Consider the following 17,500-nt stretch of genomic DNA (forward strand, 5'->3'; position numbering starts at 1 on the left):
AGAAGGTTACGCAGATTATGACGATGACAGAGATGCTGTTTGTTTAAAGGGCGACAGCGGCTCAAATCCACCTCGCAGAGTTTAGTCTTACTGAAGAGTCCAGCTCTTATTGTAATCCAACTGCGCATACTTGAAACTCAAGCTCAGTGGGGATGGATGCCGTCGAGGTGTACTTTTAACAATACTAAAGCAACTGCGCTGATAGAATGTCATCAGTCTCGCTCCTTGAGAGTCTGTTTACAGATTATTTGTGATAGAAGCCAGTCAAATTTACAGATGTAAAATCAAGCTTGTAGTGACAGCACAATCGTCATGAAGAGTGTGTGGATTCCAGCATTGGCAATTCTGTCATCACTCATTCAATCTCAAAATATGCTATTCATTGCAAAATGCCAAATCAGAAACTTTGAGGAGCTCACTGACTTAGATTATTTGGGGTCAAAAAAGAGACAATCATTCCTTCACCTTCGGCTTAGTCCCTTATTTATCAGGTGTGGCCATAGCGGAATGAACTGCCAAATATTCCAGCATATTTTTTACACAGCGAATGCCCTTCCAGTCTCAACCCAGTACTGGGAAACACCTATAAACTGTCTCATTTGCACACACTCATACAATACGACCAATTTAGTTCATCCAATTCACATATAGCACATGTCTTTGGACTGCGGGGGAAACCAGAGCACCCTGTGGAAACCCATGCAAACACAAAGAGAACATACAAACACCACAAAGAAATGGCAACTGACCCAGCCGGTAGTCAAACCAGTGACCTTCTTACTGTGAGTTGACAGTGCTAACCACTAAGCCACCTTGCCTCAAAAAGAGACATGCTTTTAAAAACATATTATTTTGTGCTCCACTCAAATAAAGAAGCAATAGAGATTGGAGATATACAAGTTAGTAAGTAAATTATAACCAAATAAAATACACTAATGGTAGAAATATAGGCCAAAGCTTTATTTATTATTATTATTTCTTTAATTATTTGTTTATTGGTTTTAATATACTAAATAGAATCATAAAAACAAAATAACTGAGACACTTTGTAACAAAGGTCAAACAGAGTAAGAAACATGTTTAATATTTAAATATAATAAACTGATAAGAGATACCGTCCAAGTGCATTGGGTATGGAAAAACAAAACAAAAACAAAAAGATTTAACTAAACATAAGGAGAAAAGGGTAAATAATATTACTTTAATATTACTTTAGACAGTATTTATTTAATCAAATACAAAATAATATTGTGAAATATTTTAAATATGTGTTTTCCATTTTATTATGCAAATTATTTCTCTTAAGCAACATTTTTAGTCCAGTGTCTTGTTATTCTGATTTCACATATTACTTGTCATCAATATTACAACCAACAATATTTATTCATTCTAAACTAATGCATCTGTTTGTTATTCTATGTACACTGTAAAGAAAAAAATCTATAACATTTACAGTGAAAAACTTGAAGCTGTGTTTGCCAGAACTTGACCATTAAAAAACTACCATATTTCATCAATTTACTGTACACTCTCAGAAATAAAGGTACGCAGCTGTCCCTGCAGTGATACCTTTTGAGAAGGTACAAATGTGTACCTAAAAGGTCCATATTAATATCTTAAATGTACATATTAGTACCTAAAATGTACAAAAGTGTTCCTCTTAAAATGTCTAGGTAATATTATATACTTTTAAGGTACCAATATGGACCCTTCAAGAACAAGTGTGTACCTTTTGAAAAGGTACCGCCCCAATGACAGCTCGCGTACAGTACCTTTATTTCTGAGAGTGTATATTATTCACTAGTGTTTTGAAGTATGAAATCAACACATCATACATTTATTTATTTAAAAGAACTATAGTCATTTCAACAAAAAGTTAAGTGCCATGTAGGGAATTTTGGGAAAGTCAATTTACAGTTGTATATGTTTGTGTATGGCGAGGCAGTGGCGCAGGTAGTGCTGTCGCCTCACAGCAAGAAGGTCGCCGGGTCGCTGGTTCGAACCTCAGCTCAGTTGGCGTTTTTGTGTGGAGTTTGCATGTTCTCCCTGCCTTCACGTGGGTTTCCTCCGGGTGCACCGGTTTCCCCCACAGTCCAAAGACATGTGGCACAGGTAAATTGGGTAAGCTAAATTGTCCGTAGTGTATGAGTGTGTGTGTGTGGATGTTTCCCAGAGATGGTTTGTGGCTGGAAGGGCATCCGCTGCGTAAAATCTTGCTGGATAAGTTGGCGGTTCATTCCGCTGTGGCGACCCCGGATTAATAAAGGGACTAAGTCGACAAGACAATGAATGAATGTTTGTGTATTTGTTTAACTGCATATGTTAAGGAAACATACTGTTAACCAGAATACTGATTCTACACTGCACAATTGAAATTAAGATTATTTTTAAAATTGTAACAGTATATGGTTATCATTCAATTCAATTCATCCTTATTTCTACAGCGCTTTTACACTGTAGATTGTGTCAAAGCAGCTTCACATAGATTATAGTAAATTGAAGTGTTAGTCCAGTTTTCAGAGTTGAAGTTCAGTTTAGTTCAGTTCAGTGTGGTTTAATTGTCACTGCTGAAAGTCCTAATGCTGAAGAGCAAATCCATCGATGTGCAGCTCTACAAGTCCCAAAACCAAGCAAGCCAGTGGAGACAGTGACGAGAAACAACAGCTCACTAAATGAAGAAAGTGAAGGAAAAAAACCCCGAGAGAAACCAGGCTCAGTTGTGCACGACTATTTCTCCTCTCATCAAAGATATTTTTATATTTCAAAAGTTTAAAAAACAATATTTATTAATTCTAAATGAATCTCTGAAGCATTTCATGTGTTTTGTTATTCTGTGCAACAGCATACACAAAAACTGACAGCATTTTTGCAAGAAATGTTGGAAAAACTGTCAAATATCTTGCATAATAAAACTCAAATACACTAAAACTGTAAATCATAAATGCAAAGAAACTGACAATTGTTTTCATGGCTGTATATCTCATAAAGGGGGAGCGGTGGTGCGGTGGGTAGCACTGTCGCCTAACAGCAAGAAGGTCACTGATTCAAGCCTCGGCTGGGTCAGTTAGCATTTCTGTGTGGAGTTTGCATGTTCTCTCAGTGTTCGTCTGGGTTTTCTCCGGGTGCTCCGGTTTCCCCCACAAATCCAAAGACATGCGATATAGGTGAATTGGGTAAGCTAAAATTGTCTGTAGTGTAAGTGTGTAAATGAGATTGTATGGGTGTTTCCCAGTGCTGGGTTGTAGCTGGAAAGGCATCCGCTGCGTAAAACATATGCTGGATTAGTTGGCGGTTCATTCCGCTGTGGCGACCCCTGATTAATAAAGGGACTAAGTTGAAAAGAAAATGAGAATGAATGAATGAATATCCAATAAAAATGCAATAGTCATTAAAATGTATTGTAGAATTGTTATAAGAGAAGAGTAAAAAGTTTAGGGTTGCAGTCGTCTTCTGTTTCCCTCTGAAAGTATCTGGCCTAAGCCTCACGGGGGATCTATTTTATTTTTTTACTCTGCCATCAGTGTTTGCTGGTATGTTGCCATGGAAACTGCTCATGGTGATGGCCACTGCTGAGTGGGAGTTTAATGAAGGGGGTGTAGATGGTTTCTCCCATACATTAGAATGCAAGCATCATAACAACTGCAGAGTACTGGAGTCCTGCACCATCCAGAGCATGTAGGTGAGTGTATGTCTGTGTGTGTGTGTGTTCTGTTCGAGGATTTATATATGGCTGTATGGTGGCAGCTTGTTTGTTCTTTGTGTGCGTCATGTGATAGAGGCTTGCTTGTGTGTGTGTGTGTGTGTGTGTGTGTGTGTGTGTGTGTGTGTGTGTGTGGAGACAGATCTTATCATTCAAAGCTGGACCCTTTGTTGATGAGAAGACGTCAGAGGGAGTGATTGATGGAGCTGTGAGTGATTCAGTGAGATGAAAGGATGAAGAGTCTTCGCTCACACACACACACACACACACACACACACACACACACACACACACACACACACACACACATATGCACACGCACATTATGATTGATACATTCAGACCCATGACCCACTGCAGCTCATAGTGAGGCAAATGTTATGCTACATATTGATAACATAATTTTTCTTTTCAAAAACATGTTTAGAACAAAAACATCCATTTTCATTTCATGCACAAAAAAAAAAAATCAGTTTGGACGTCATGCTAAAAATCTATAATAACAGGGGGCATCTAGAATCTTCTATCAAGACACATTTACCAAAATTACACAAGATAAGAAGTTGGTTTCTGTGAAATGTGAAGATAAAGCAAAAAATAAAAGCAGAAAGGTCTGGCAGAAATCAAGTCATTTTCATACCCCATTAGCTGAAACATTATTTGTTCTTGGTTGAAGCATGAAAACACTTCTTCATATTCAGTTTCTCAGAAAATGAGTTAATGCCTACAATTTGAATCTCAGGTAAACAACTTTGATGTCATGATCTATTATTGCGAATGGCTAAAAGTCCTTAAATATGTTTTAGATTTTAAAAATGCACTAGTGCCAACATAAGTTTGGGTGTTATGCTTACTGTCCATAATATTAGCATGATCATGACAAATAATTAGTTGTTTGGTAAATGATTCTTATAACAATTTTTAATTATGAACCTTTAAAATATCCATTTTCATTTGAAGCAACAAAAAAAAACAAATTTGACATTGTTAAATATCAACGACATTAGAATGAGATAAATAATTAGTTAAAGTAGTGGTCCACTATGACATCATATTGTTAACTTTAGTTGATGTGTAATGTAACATAAACAATCAGTTCAATGCAAAGGGAGACATTGGCTTTTACAGAGTTAGCTTAGCAAAGCCTACAGTCAACAAAGTTTGGGGATTACAAAAAAATAGCAGCAAAGGGGCGTAGCCAGAGGTGTTGTATAATATCAAATTCATATTTATCCATCAAACCGCTGTAAACAGCCTTGCATTCTACTTCTCAAATAATGAACTCATAAAAGATATGTGAACATTTCATATTACTTGCACATGCTTATTCTGAATATATGTGAAAGACACTTCATTCATTCATTCCTTTTCTTTTCAGCTTAGTCCCTTTATTAGTCTGGGGTCGCCACAGCGGAATGTACCAACAACCTTATCCAGCATATGTTTCACGCAGCAGATGCCTTTCCAGCTATAACCCACCAAACACACTCATTCACATACATACACTACAGACAATTTAGCCTACCCAATTCACCTGTACCACATGTCTTTGGACTGTGGGGGAAACCGGAGCACACAGATGAAACCCAAACAAACGCAGGGAGAACATGCAAACTCCACACAGAAACGCCAACTGACCAAGCAAAGGCTCGAACCAGCGACCATCTTGTGAAAGACACTTTTTACATTTTATTTTAAGGACGTGTGTGAGGTTCGGCTGTGTCCTCTTCATTTTCTGACTGATTTAGGCACAAACTGATATGGCTAGCAGCTACTGTCACAATTTACACAGCAGAAGCACATCATGCAATTAGAGGCGTGACGCTTTTCCTGGTGACGTTGAGCCAATCCTCGAATTACATCATATTATGTTAGCTGATCAATCAGAGCCTCTTGTGTGTGGACTATCGGAGGAACTAGAAAATATCGTTTTCATGTTAGCTGAGTAGCTGTATATAATCAAAGTAGGATATATGAAAAACAAATGAAACATGAGCACACGCCGCTTTGCATCTTCTAAACACTGCCAAGCCTTAAAAATACACCCTGGACCACCCATTTAATTGTGAATGTTTTATTTATTTATTTTTAAGTAAAATATCTTAAATAAAATATCTCTGCTTTATTTATCTGCATTTTCAGATATTATGGGCAAATATTGACTCATAAACTATGCCATTTCTTTTCATTCATTTCTGTATAAAGATATCCAAATTGTTTCCAGTTGTTTTCAGTGAGGACTTAGAGAAACCTGTCTATGCTTTTATCAGCAGCAGGGTGGATTACTGTAATGGACTCCTCACTGGCCTTGCCAAAAAGACAATCAGACAGTTGCAGCTGATCCAGAACGCTGTTGCCAGGATTCTGATCAGAACCAGAAAATCAGAGCACATCACACCTGTCCTCGGGTCTTTACACTGGCTCCCAGTTACATTGGGAATAGATTTTAAAGTATTATCCCTTGCCTATAAATCACTAAATGGCCTAGGACCTCAATATATTACAGATATGCTCAATAAATAGAACTAATCACTCAGATCATTAGGATTAAGCAAATTAGAAATTACAAGAGTGGTGAATCCAACTTTAGCTACTGCACCCCTCGCTGCTGGAATCAGCTTTCAGAAATGATCAGATGTGCTCCAACATTGATCCGAGACTGAAAACACATCTGTTTAGCTGAGCCTTTACTGAATGAGCGCTGTGCTACATCCCACAGATCACACTTATGTTTTTCTTTTCGGTTTCATTCTTTTATAACCTTTTATAAATGTGTTTTAATACAATTTAATCTTTTAATTATTTTGATTTATTTGAATCATTTTTATTTGAATTACCATTGTGTATGAAATGTGTTATATAAACTTGCCTTGCCAAATCCACTTTATGCAAAAAAAAAAAAAAAAATTATATATATATATATATATATATATATATATATATATATATATATATATATATTTTTTTTTTTTTTTTTTTTTTTTTTTTTTTTCCCCCACTTTATACATTGCCTAGGCATTATATTGAATGTTGAGTTGCCAAGCAGCAAAGTATATAACTGGCCTACCCTCGCCATTTTTCCTGCCACTGTGCGGTGGCACTTGGGTCGTTGTTTGATGATGGCGCTCTCAGTTCTGCTGTCATTGGTTTTTCCGTAAGATCCGTAAGAACAGATGCTTTATTTTTTATTACTTCCACTTTAAAAAACACAATGATCAATAAAGGCTTTTGTTGTGACACTTTGCCTAAATGGTAATGGTCATTCTACATAATGCCAAGGAATTGTATAGAATGCAAAGGAAAAGTATGCACAATCTTTACAAAAAAACTGATACTAAACTTCATATTTTGCCTAAAACCATAAGCCATTCTATACATTTCCTAGGCATTGTATATAACACCAGAATTTCACACATTGATGATGACATATATATATATATATATATATATATATATATATATATATAGGCCATGGATCTTTTTAAATATCAATGTCATTAGAGAGCCAAAAAATTAACAGAATTATATTGTTTGTGTGAATATCCCTTTAACGACCTCTAATCGTGTCACACTGCACACACACACACATAGATGCACATCACATGACAACCACTCACACACACACTCGAACACACCTGTCATACTGATATTGATTGATTGTACGGCCCCAAGAGTGAGTCTGCCGACACTAGAGAATGAAAATGGAGGAGAATGGCTGAGGGCTTTACGTTCTCTGTACTGACTCAGCATGCACACACACACACAAACACACACACACACACACACACACACACACACACACACACACACACACACACACACAAGCACGCGCACACACACACACACACACATCAGCTGAGAGCAGAACTGGAGGCTTTTCTTTCCATGGCTGATCTGTCGCTGCCACATTCTTCATTGGCTCATGCTGACGCACACACACATACACACACAATCCCAACAATGCACTGTATTTCTCTCTATATCCTCGATCTGAGTGTCACTGTCACTTGCGTGTGCTGTGTTTTTGTATGCGATTGTGAAAGCACATTCTATGCTATATCCTGTGTGTGTGTGTGTGTGTGTGTCCATAAAATAATGTAATACCTGCAGAGGAAGGTTCTCTGTTAGCATTCATGTTAATCTCAGAGGCAGTTGCTCAGTCACCACATGCAGCTATACAGAAGTATGAGATCTGGAAGAACGTTGATGCTCATGAACTCATTTCTAATAACTGATTTCTTTTATCTTTGCCAGGATGACAGTAAACAATATTTGACTAGATATTTTTCAAGACACTTATATACAGTTTAAATCGACATTTAAAGGCTTAACAAGATTAATTAGGTTAACTAGGCAGGTTAGGGTAATTAGGCAAGTAATATAACGTAATATAATAGCTTAAAGGGACTATTAATATATATATATATATATATATATATATATATATTTTTTTTTTTTTTTTTTTTTTAATTATTATTATTATTAAAAACTTATTTTCTCCTAGCTGAAATAAAACAAATAAGACTTTCTCCAGAAGAAAAAATATTAGAAGACATACTTTGAAAATTTTCTTGCTCTGTTGAACGTCATTTAGGAAATATAGAAAAAAAAATCAAAGGGGGCAAATAGTTCTGAAATCAACTGTTATATATATATATATATATATATATATATATATATATATATATATATATATATATATATATATATATATATAAATATATATATATAAATATATATATATAAAGCAAGGCCAAAATTATTCATGTCCCTGGTAAATTCCTACTTTTTTTATGTAAATAAAAGCTGAGATTTTTTTCCACAATGATGCCTCTTGTACATCATTTTACAAGCTAAAAATTACTAACTAATAATCTATTTTAATCATTCTTTTATTCCTATGTTGCAGAAAACACATTGCTGATTTGCCATCAGCTATTAAACACACCGTTTGCCCACATACTGGTGTGATGATGGAATCTACCAACAATAGGTTACTTCTGAAGCAAACCAGCCTAAACTTGACCCTGCTATTGTGTGCCTGGCGTCTCACACACACAATGCACTCAAGCTAACTTAAAGCGTTTCACAAGAGCCACAAAGCAAACTCCACTTTCCTTTCCAAAATACACTTTTATCTCAGTTCTCAAATGTCCTGCGTTGTCCATCATTTCTCACTGATCTTCAGCTGAACAATGAGACTTCTGAGACAGGAGCGTCGCCAAACGGTCTCCTTGAAAATATTGTTTGCTTTAATATATTAAAACCATCAGTGTCATTATTATGAATAATTTAAAAAAATAAAAAAGATCTGTACGTCACTGTTAAATCGCTTTGAAGAGATGCTTATTACTTTCAATCAACACTCTCTTAACACCTACTCATTAGTCCAGTCCAGATGTTCTACGTATTTGTTCTCTGTTTGCATACACTTCTCTCTCTTTCTCTTTTACACGTGCATCGCGATCGGCCATCTGTCTCTCATAAGGGGCTTGCAGGTCCATCTCTCGTCTCCATCACACACACACACACACACACACACGTCACACACCCCGTCCTGAAGAATGCGCTGAGTGGAACGAGAACGCAACAGCTGGATACACAGGAGAGAGACAGCGAGACAGATAAACATGTGGAACAGTAAACAGAATATACAAATCCTTTTATGGCTAACAAACATAGGGACAGTAAACAAAGGCGAGATCACTGGCGTTTATTAGCCTCAGCTGCAATGTGGAAATCTGCTGTACAACCAGACTTTGATCAGCTCTATAATTATTTACTGATTGCTAGTCTGGGTTTGCCCTTTGTTGTTATGACTGGTGAAAAAAAAAAAAAAAAAAAAGTTCAAGTGTATTTAAATCTGTCCAGTATAGGCATGGGCCGGCATAAGATTCTAGCGGTATGAAAACCTTGGATAAAAATATCACGGTTTCACGGTATTGTGATTACTGCTCTAAAATATATTCTTTTTACATGTCTGAGTAAAAAATAGAAATGTTTTGCCACTTCGAACAAAGTGACTGCGTCTGAAATTGCATACTTCAATATCATTGACGTAGTACAACATGTACTCTTGTAACATTCATAAAAAAACATACTTTTCTATCGGTCAAGTAGTAAATTCAAATGCAGTACCTACTGAGTAGTAGTCGATTTCAGATGCAGCCTTTTATTTTGAGTATTTTATTGTATATAAAAAATTTTGGAGCAGTAAACATGTCAGGCTACATAATTCAAATGAATCATTGACTTCTGCTATCTTCATTAGTTTCTAAACTGATTTTTTTTACAATTTAAAAACAGCATCTTTGGATATTTTTTCTGCTGGAGATACTGTTATCTTGAAAAAACAACAACAACAACAACAACAGCAAAACAGTAAAAAAAAAATAATGTACACATACCTTAGGAATATAACAGAAAATTTTGATGGTTTTAAAACCTTAACTTTTCCAAGCAGCGCTATAGCTTGAAAACAGTTATTGTCCCATGCCTAGTCCACAATCTGACATCCTATAGCTTCACGGTATAAGCTTGACAGGACAATTTAGAATGTCAAAAATTCAGTGTAACTTCTTCAACCTAGAGATTTTACGCTACATCCACCAAATATTTCCTGGTCTTGCAGGCTGGTCAATGAAACATGTAAAATTTAATCAAAGTGTTTAGACTTTAATTTGCTTTATTTGATTTTTTTCCTCTTTGCCTCTAGATTGGAAAAATGCTGCTGGACAGGCAATATGATTTGAAAAATCCCCCCCCCCCCCCCCATTATTTTTTTAAGCAAATCAGCTGCCATTTACTTGATAATTTCTCAATTAAAAACGAAAAAATTGTTGGGGGACTTTTGGGTCATTGATTAACACAACAGCATCATTTTCGAGTGCTAAAAAAGCAGACTTTTTAAAAATGTCTAAAAGTGTGCATTTTTAACAATGTTATCATCAAACAAACACAATTTAAAACTGCGATTATTTACACCCCTCACATCTTTTAAATTCATATTTTTAATAGAAAGCTATACAATATTATTTGTGCACATACATTAGATTAGTCAGTACTGAAGCCAAATCTGGAGCTTATCTAACAAAATTACTTACAATACGGGTCCAAAAACTAGTACACCCACATTTATATGTTATAGAAAAATCTTAAATACTAATTTTAAAAAGAGGAAAAAGAGAAGCAAAACAAAAATTAAAAATGTTGTTGAAATTTTGTAGTTTGTAATGTTTTGCAATATTTTGCTTGCATTTATTTGTATTTTCTTTCAATTTCTAAATATATTATTTTAATAAGTATATCTGTTTAAAAAATCTGTTTTGCTTAAATGCACCAAAATACATTGCCTATATTCACAGAGAAATTGATCAAAATATTTCTTATCAAAATGGGGTGTACTCAATTATGCTGAACACTGTATTACATCTTCAATCCATAAGAATGTGCACGTACTAGAGAACCAAAACAATGTAAGAACTTAGATACTGAGCAATTTATCTGAAAAGTAGATCTGCAAGAAAACCAGTTGTACATGTTCCTACACAGCAAATTCATCTGAGTTAAATTCTCGGTGTTGAAGCATTTCAGAGTAAAGTGTTGACGTTAAAGAGTTAGATTTTGATAAATGAATATAATAAGAGTTAGAATTGATTTTATTCAGTGCGAAATAAAGGAGTTAAGTTTTCAACACTTGGTGGTGTTATTTCCAACATCCGGGAATTCATGCAGCCCCAGTCACTGAAGAATTTTCCAGACGCCATTTTCCATCTGAGGTTTAGAACAGCAACTGGTGAGTCAAACTACCTAAATGTTGGTATTTTACTGACTTTCTTTAAGGAAATACAGTTGTAAACATATTGTTAAGTTAATAACTTTACAATGGAGTGACAATTTTAAACTTCTGCGGTTCATTCATGGTCGTTTGTGTATCTAGCTTAACGTTAACTGCATTACTATTGACTTCTTTTCAAGAATGTTTTTATATATGCTCACGCATACATAGTGCATAAAAACATCAAATGTACATGTTCAATACATTTCTTTTACGCTTAATGCCATTTTGTGCGTTGTTACCCATTTGTAAAATAAAATCGACACTTCTCCTTTAATTCGAAGCAAACTAGCGAGGGAATCCCCGGAGCAGCCTAGCCTACTCTGCCCGGATGCTAACGGCAACACAGGACGGTTTCCATTCGCTCTGGAGAGTTTCTAAAACATATCTGGTGAGTAAATGAACATATGCTTACTTGTAAAAGGCTTCCTGACTAAAACATATGATTGTTTGTTATTCGTGTACGTTAATTTGGTTATTTTAAACACCGCGGCCCTTTTAAACTGGTTCATTCGTGGCCGTCCATATACAGTTAGTTCATAGACTCGCGTGATAACGTACGCTTGAATTATATTAAGCGTTGACAACCATTAAAGTCGGAATGTTAACATTAATGTCTTTAAATGACCGCGTTTGCACTTTCTCAGACATTTAAGGTTACAGAAGTCTCCCGGAAGTTGCGGGACTAACGTTAACGTTATCCCGCAAATGCACAGAGACTCCCAGATGCCCAAGTAGATGCCCGCAAATGAATGATAATCTCCCGGAAATCGCGCGTCTCCCGCCCGGTCATTAAACACTTTGCACACTCCTCTCCACCGCATCCCTCCCAGTTCTTCAGGTACGTCGCGCGCAAGTCACCCCCACCGCTCTTTAGGTACGTCGCGCGCAACTCATCCCATTGCTCTTCAGGTTCTCATCTCTCCCGCTACCTCCCGCAAATCAACTCTGTATCCCCCGAAAATTACTTTTCCCAACTCGGGATGTCTGACGTTAGTAAGTTAGGCTATTTATGTAGTCAGGAACATCTTAGTCAAGCTTTTTCTCCCGCATGATATTGTGCTTAAAAGTATAGGCTAGCATGTACTGTACACAACATTTCCTTTTTATTAAAGACAATTTAGTGCGTTGTAAACAGCCACCTGTCTGTAAAATTAATCAACTGATTCATATTTGAGCAGCCTAATGATGATACAGGTTTGATTTGTAGATTTATTATCAATAATTAACATCTGAATCAAAAGATATCTGGAAAAGTGTGAGGCATACTTTGTGATGTTCATCTCTCTTTTTTATCTGAAGGTTATGCATATGTGTTAGATACAAATTTTTTGTTGTTTTTTTAACAGCCACAGTTCTCTATACAATAACACAAGACCCTGTGACGGTGGCTGATTAGAGACGGATGGTGTATTTCCAGAGTTGGTGAAATGACCAAGCACACCTTCTTGGTCATATGTGGTGATAATAATGAAGGTATGTTTGATAAAGTTCTGTATTTGTTTCACAATAAGCTGAGAGGGTATTAGAGCATTAGAGAATAACAAATGACATGAAGGTGATAAGTTTTGTATTGTGGGTGAACTGTTACTTAAATAATGTTTTGCTCTTTACTTTGCACTTTTCCTCTTCTGCTTATCCTAATATTTTAGATTATATTTGGACCTGAAACATCTGCTAGACTCCAGTAAAGGTGGTGTCAATACTGGACCTGAAAGGGCCTAACAAGTTAAATCTGGTAAAGAAACACACACACACACACACGCACGCACACGCTTACAGAAAACTGTTTATGAAGTTTATAAATATTTTTTACACTGTGGCCAATATTTTGGGGGAGTCAGCATCACTAAATGATATAAAAGATTTTAAGCTCCTCTAAAATTTGCTCCAAGTGTTGTGTTAAATTCAGGATTCTGGACAGACAGCTGCCTGTTTTTCCAGTTCTAGTCATAGTGGTTAACCTAATTGTTTTTGGAGATCCAACAGTGATGTATGTGTTTTTTCTACTTTTCCATATCCTGTCACCTCAACCAGCTGGGAGAGTCAAGTTGTGGATCATCATGAAGATTTTCAAAAGGTGAGTTTAGATTTCTTGAATGTTTTATTTACTTTAAATGTTCTTTTAAATATATCATAGAATTTGATTGCAATTTGTTTTTAAACATTTTTCTTAGCCATGCTGGAGTCTTGAAGAGTTCTTAGAAGAGCATCACCCTATATCCGTGCATCAGGAACCACCAGACGAGCGATCAGCAGCTACTACATCGTCATGGATAAAAAGGTCATCCTGTGGCTGGGAAGCACTTCATTCACAGGACATGCTTGATGAGATTTCCTAGCTCCAGTTTGTTTTCACACAAGTTTACAGCATTTATACCTTCATCTAAACTGCTGTGTTTGATATGGAGGACCAAGGAAACACCCGAAGTGAAAGATTTGCACGCCAAGTTGTTTAAAATGTAATTTCACAAGAAAACTATGAGTTTAGAAGAAAACTATGAGTGACGCTATATTGAACTTTCAAATTGCTCAGATAACACATCAAGTTTGGACCAAAGGACTGAAACAGCCTTTTTGAGCACTGGTCATACATATTTTGTTGATACTGTCTGTACTAATAAAACATTTAAAGCATATTTGACATTGTTGCATTTTAAAAACTGAATGAATTGTTGAAGTGGTGAATGTTTTCAAATAAAATGTTTTTTCTTTTGTAATTTACAGTCTATTTGACCTTTTTACCATATTTACACTCAAAAGAGTTGAATAAAATAACAATATATTACACCAGGCGGTGTTAAATATAGTTACATTTTTTAACTCTGCCCAGAGTTAAAATTAACCCTTACTTCGGTGTCAATGTGCCAACCCTTTTGAAAGTGTTGATTTAACTCTGCTTTGAGTGGACCCCATGAGACACTTTCAAAGTGTTGAAATTAACACCCATAGAGTTGTTTTGGTTCCCCATATTTTGCTGTGTATCACCAATCCTGAGTGAATAAATCCAGAATGGCAAGGCTGAGCCCGTGAGCATGTTTTTTTTTTTTTTTTGGTCAGCGCAAAACTCTGGGTAAATAATGAACAATTATATTAAATGATGGGATGTTTAAAATAATAAATATCTACATGTATTCATAACTGATGAATGTGATCAGTTCTTAGTTAGTATCAATTTAACAATTACATGAAATTGGAGTCAGACTCAACTCGGAGCTAGAATCAAATTGTACATAAACAATAAAATAAATAAAACTAATTGTTCACATGTGAGAAATAAAGCATTTAACCTTCACACACGGCTCTGGATTCCATCGTCGGGCTGATAAGTGGCACCTTACAACAACAATGGCAAACTATGTGAACGTGTGCAGTGCAGGAGCGTAATGTTTCTTCACAAAGTGACATCATCATATACTGACCTGGAATGCATTATACAGCATTTGCCAATACAGTGTGCAAAACTAGTCAAGACTTTTACCACTGGAAAAATTAACCTACGATTGGAGTTCAGAGGGGTTCTGGTGCATTTGATCCTCCCTCTATTTTTTTCTTGAGGGTACTCATGTCTTTCTAAATTTGGTTTATAATTTCCTTTCAGTTTTGTCTTTGCTTTCAAACATTTGTATGAATCTAACTTAAATATAATTAAAAATTATAAAAATCAATTATAATCAAATATACAAATACTATCAATAAGCATGTGCAAGTACTAGAGCAGGGGTTCTAAATCTTGTCATGATGAATATATAATTCAATATTTATATTCCTAAATAAGAAATCTATGGGAAATTTATTGGAAATGACCAAACAACCAATCTTGAAAGCAGACATTTACATGGATACAACACGATGAAAAAACGAAGTGGCAATTTGCACAGTTTGCCGTCAGTTTGGGAAGTCAGACACTTTTTAAAAAATAATTTAGAACTGCAATAAAATACCTGCACATTTTTCATACTGCTCTTTTTGCTTGCATAAAACTTTGAATTTTGCTAATTATACGTTTATTAGCATTTTAAAAATAGCTATTAACTTTTTTTTCAGGTGGGGCCAGTGGAAATTTTGGCAGTAAAAATCTCAACCACTGGACCGATCAGGCTAATAGAAAAAATCCTTATCGCTGAACCCTGTGTGTAGCTGCATTAACAGGTTTAAATATTTCTTAATTAAAAAAAAATAAAGGTTTATTTACCTAAAAAGCTTATATTTTATTTTATTTAACATATTTTTATTTGTTTTTTCTACTATGGAAGTCAGTGGTTGTAGGTCCTTCAAAATATTCAAAATATATTTGTGTTTAGCAGAGGAAAGAAACTCATAATGGTTTGAAACAAGTATATGTGAGAAAATGATGACAGAATATTCATTTCTGGTAGATATATACATTTAAGAGAATGCATTCCGTCTAAGCAGCTTTCAAGTCTTCCCTTGGACAGACTGACAACTTTTTCGTTTTTGTTTTGGATTAAAAATGTATTACTGTCTGGACTCCATGTCAATATGTGTAACAATATGTAAAACCAACAAATCATTCATAAAAAATAAGGGTTCTTTAAAAAATAAAGACATCAATGATTCTGTTAACCTTTAACATCTAACAGTTGAAATCAGAATTATTAAACCCCCTTTGGATCTTTTTTCTTTTTTAAATATTTCCCAAATGTTGTTTAACAAAGCAAGGAAATTTTTGTATGTCTGATGATATTTTTTTCTTCTGGAGAAAGTCTTATTTGTTTTATTTTGTCAAGAATAAAATAGATAAAAAATATAAATAAAAAATAAACATTAAGGACAAAATTATTAGCCCCTTTTAGCTATATATTTTTTCTATAGTCTTCAGAACAAATCATTGTTAAACAATAACTTGCCTAATTACCCTATCCGGCTTCGTTAACCTAATTAACCTAGTTGAGCCTTTAAATGTCACTTTAAGCTGTATAGAAGTGTCTTGAAAAATATCTGGTAAAATACTATGTACTGTCATCATGGCAAAGATAAAATAAATCAGCTATTGAGTTAATGAGTTAATAAAACTGTTATGTTTAGAAATGTGTTAAAAAAATTCTTCTCTCCGTTAAAACACAAATTGGGGAAAAACATAAACAGGAGGGCTAATAATTTAGGGGGTTTAATAAATCTGACTTCAACCGTATATAAATGGTAAAAAAGATTCTTTAAATAAATAATCCAAGAACAGTTCCTTGACAATTTCTTTCAGGAACCTATAATGGCTCTTTTACAGCATGACTGTGAAAACCTTTATTTTTAAGAAAGAACATTAATATCCAAAGCCACATTTTGCAAGTCTAATCAATGCATAACTGGTAAAATGTAATTTTCTAAATGTAATGTTCTTAATTCGGAGGCTCAGCCAATATTGATGTATGCAATTAATTGTAATTAACTCAATTAATTAACTGGCATATCATGTAACTAATTCAATTATAAGTTTTAATAGGCTGCCAGCCCTAGTTTTTTTAACTTTCGAGCAAGGTTTTATCAAGCCACATCAAAGGCTGCCTCGACGAACTTTCCTTTTCCAGTTGGATCTTGAAGCTGTGCTCTGAAGTGAAGTGGGCCATCCATCGGCAGCAGGAGAGGCCTTGCTTGCTTTGGAGAGGCAGATGTCTGGGAAAGCTTATCGGGGCCAGTTTGTGAGATACTGCAGTTGAGAGATGCTCGTACCCCATGGAGCATCAGCATGGCACTGCAGGGGGAGCTTCAAGCATGTATCTACACTGTACCAACATGTGTAAGTGGTTACAAAGATCAGCTACCACCAGATGAGCTTAGCATGGGCAATATCGATGCCAGAGGCAAAAGCTTATGTACACACTATCACACACACAGATCCCTCATCACAAGTGCTAACAGATTTTGTCTTCTTTTCTTCCCTCCAACCCTCAAACAAACAGTCACTTTAATTTGTCTAAGAAAACAGTATTGCGAGCGAGAGGTTG

At 35.4% G+C, this 17,500-nt stretch overlaps 2 long non-coding RNA genes across 3 annotated transcripts in view; one reads left to right on the plus strand and one right to left on the minus strand.

The window, feature by feature from the left end:
• LOC147834517 (uncharacterized) overlaps positions 1 to 17,500 on the minus strand; it is an 83,852-nt gene that overhangs the window by 45,491 nt on the left and 20,861 nt on the right. The window contains exon 3 of one of the 2 annotated variants that reach the window (XR_015504359.1): positions 9,228 to 9,293. The exons of the other annotated variant lie outside the window; for it this stretch is intronic. This is a non-coding gene — a long non-coding RNA (uncharacterized LOC147834517). Of the gene's footprint in view, positions 1 to 9,227; positions 9,294 to 17,500 lie in introns of those variants that run through there. 2 annotated transcript variants of the gene reach the window in all.
• On the plus strand, positions 11,259 to 14,257 carry LOC141376845 (uncharacterized). Its single transcript, XR_015504361.1, has 6 exons — positions 11,259 to 11,495; positions 11,822 to 11,928; positions 12,887 to 13,013; positions 13,190 to 13,275; positions 13,575 to 13,617; positions 13,715 to 14,257. It is a non-coding gene; the product is annotated as an uncharacterized LOC141376845 (long non-coding RNA).

The sequence above is a fragment of the Danio rerio genome, chromosome 12, assembly GCF_052040795.2.
Source record: "Danio rerio strain M-AB ecotype USA chromosome 12, GRCz13ab, whole genome shotgun sequence".
NCBI classification, from domain to species: domain Eukaryota; kingdom Metazoa; phylum Chordata; class Actinopteri; order Cypriniformes; family Danionidae; genus Danio; species Danio rerio.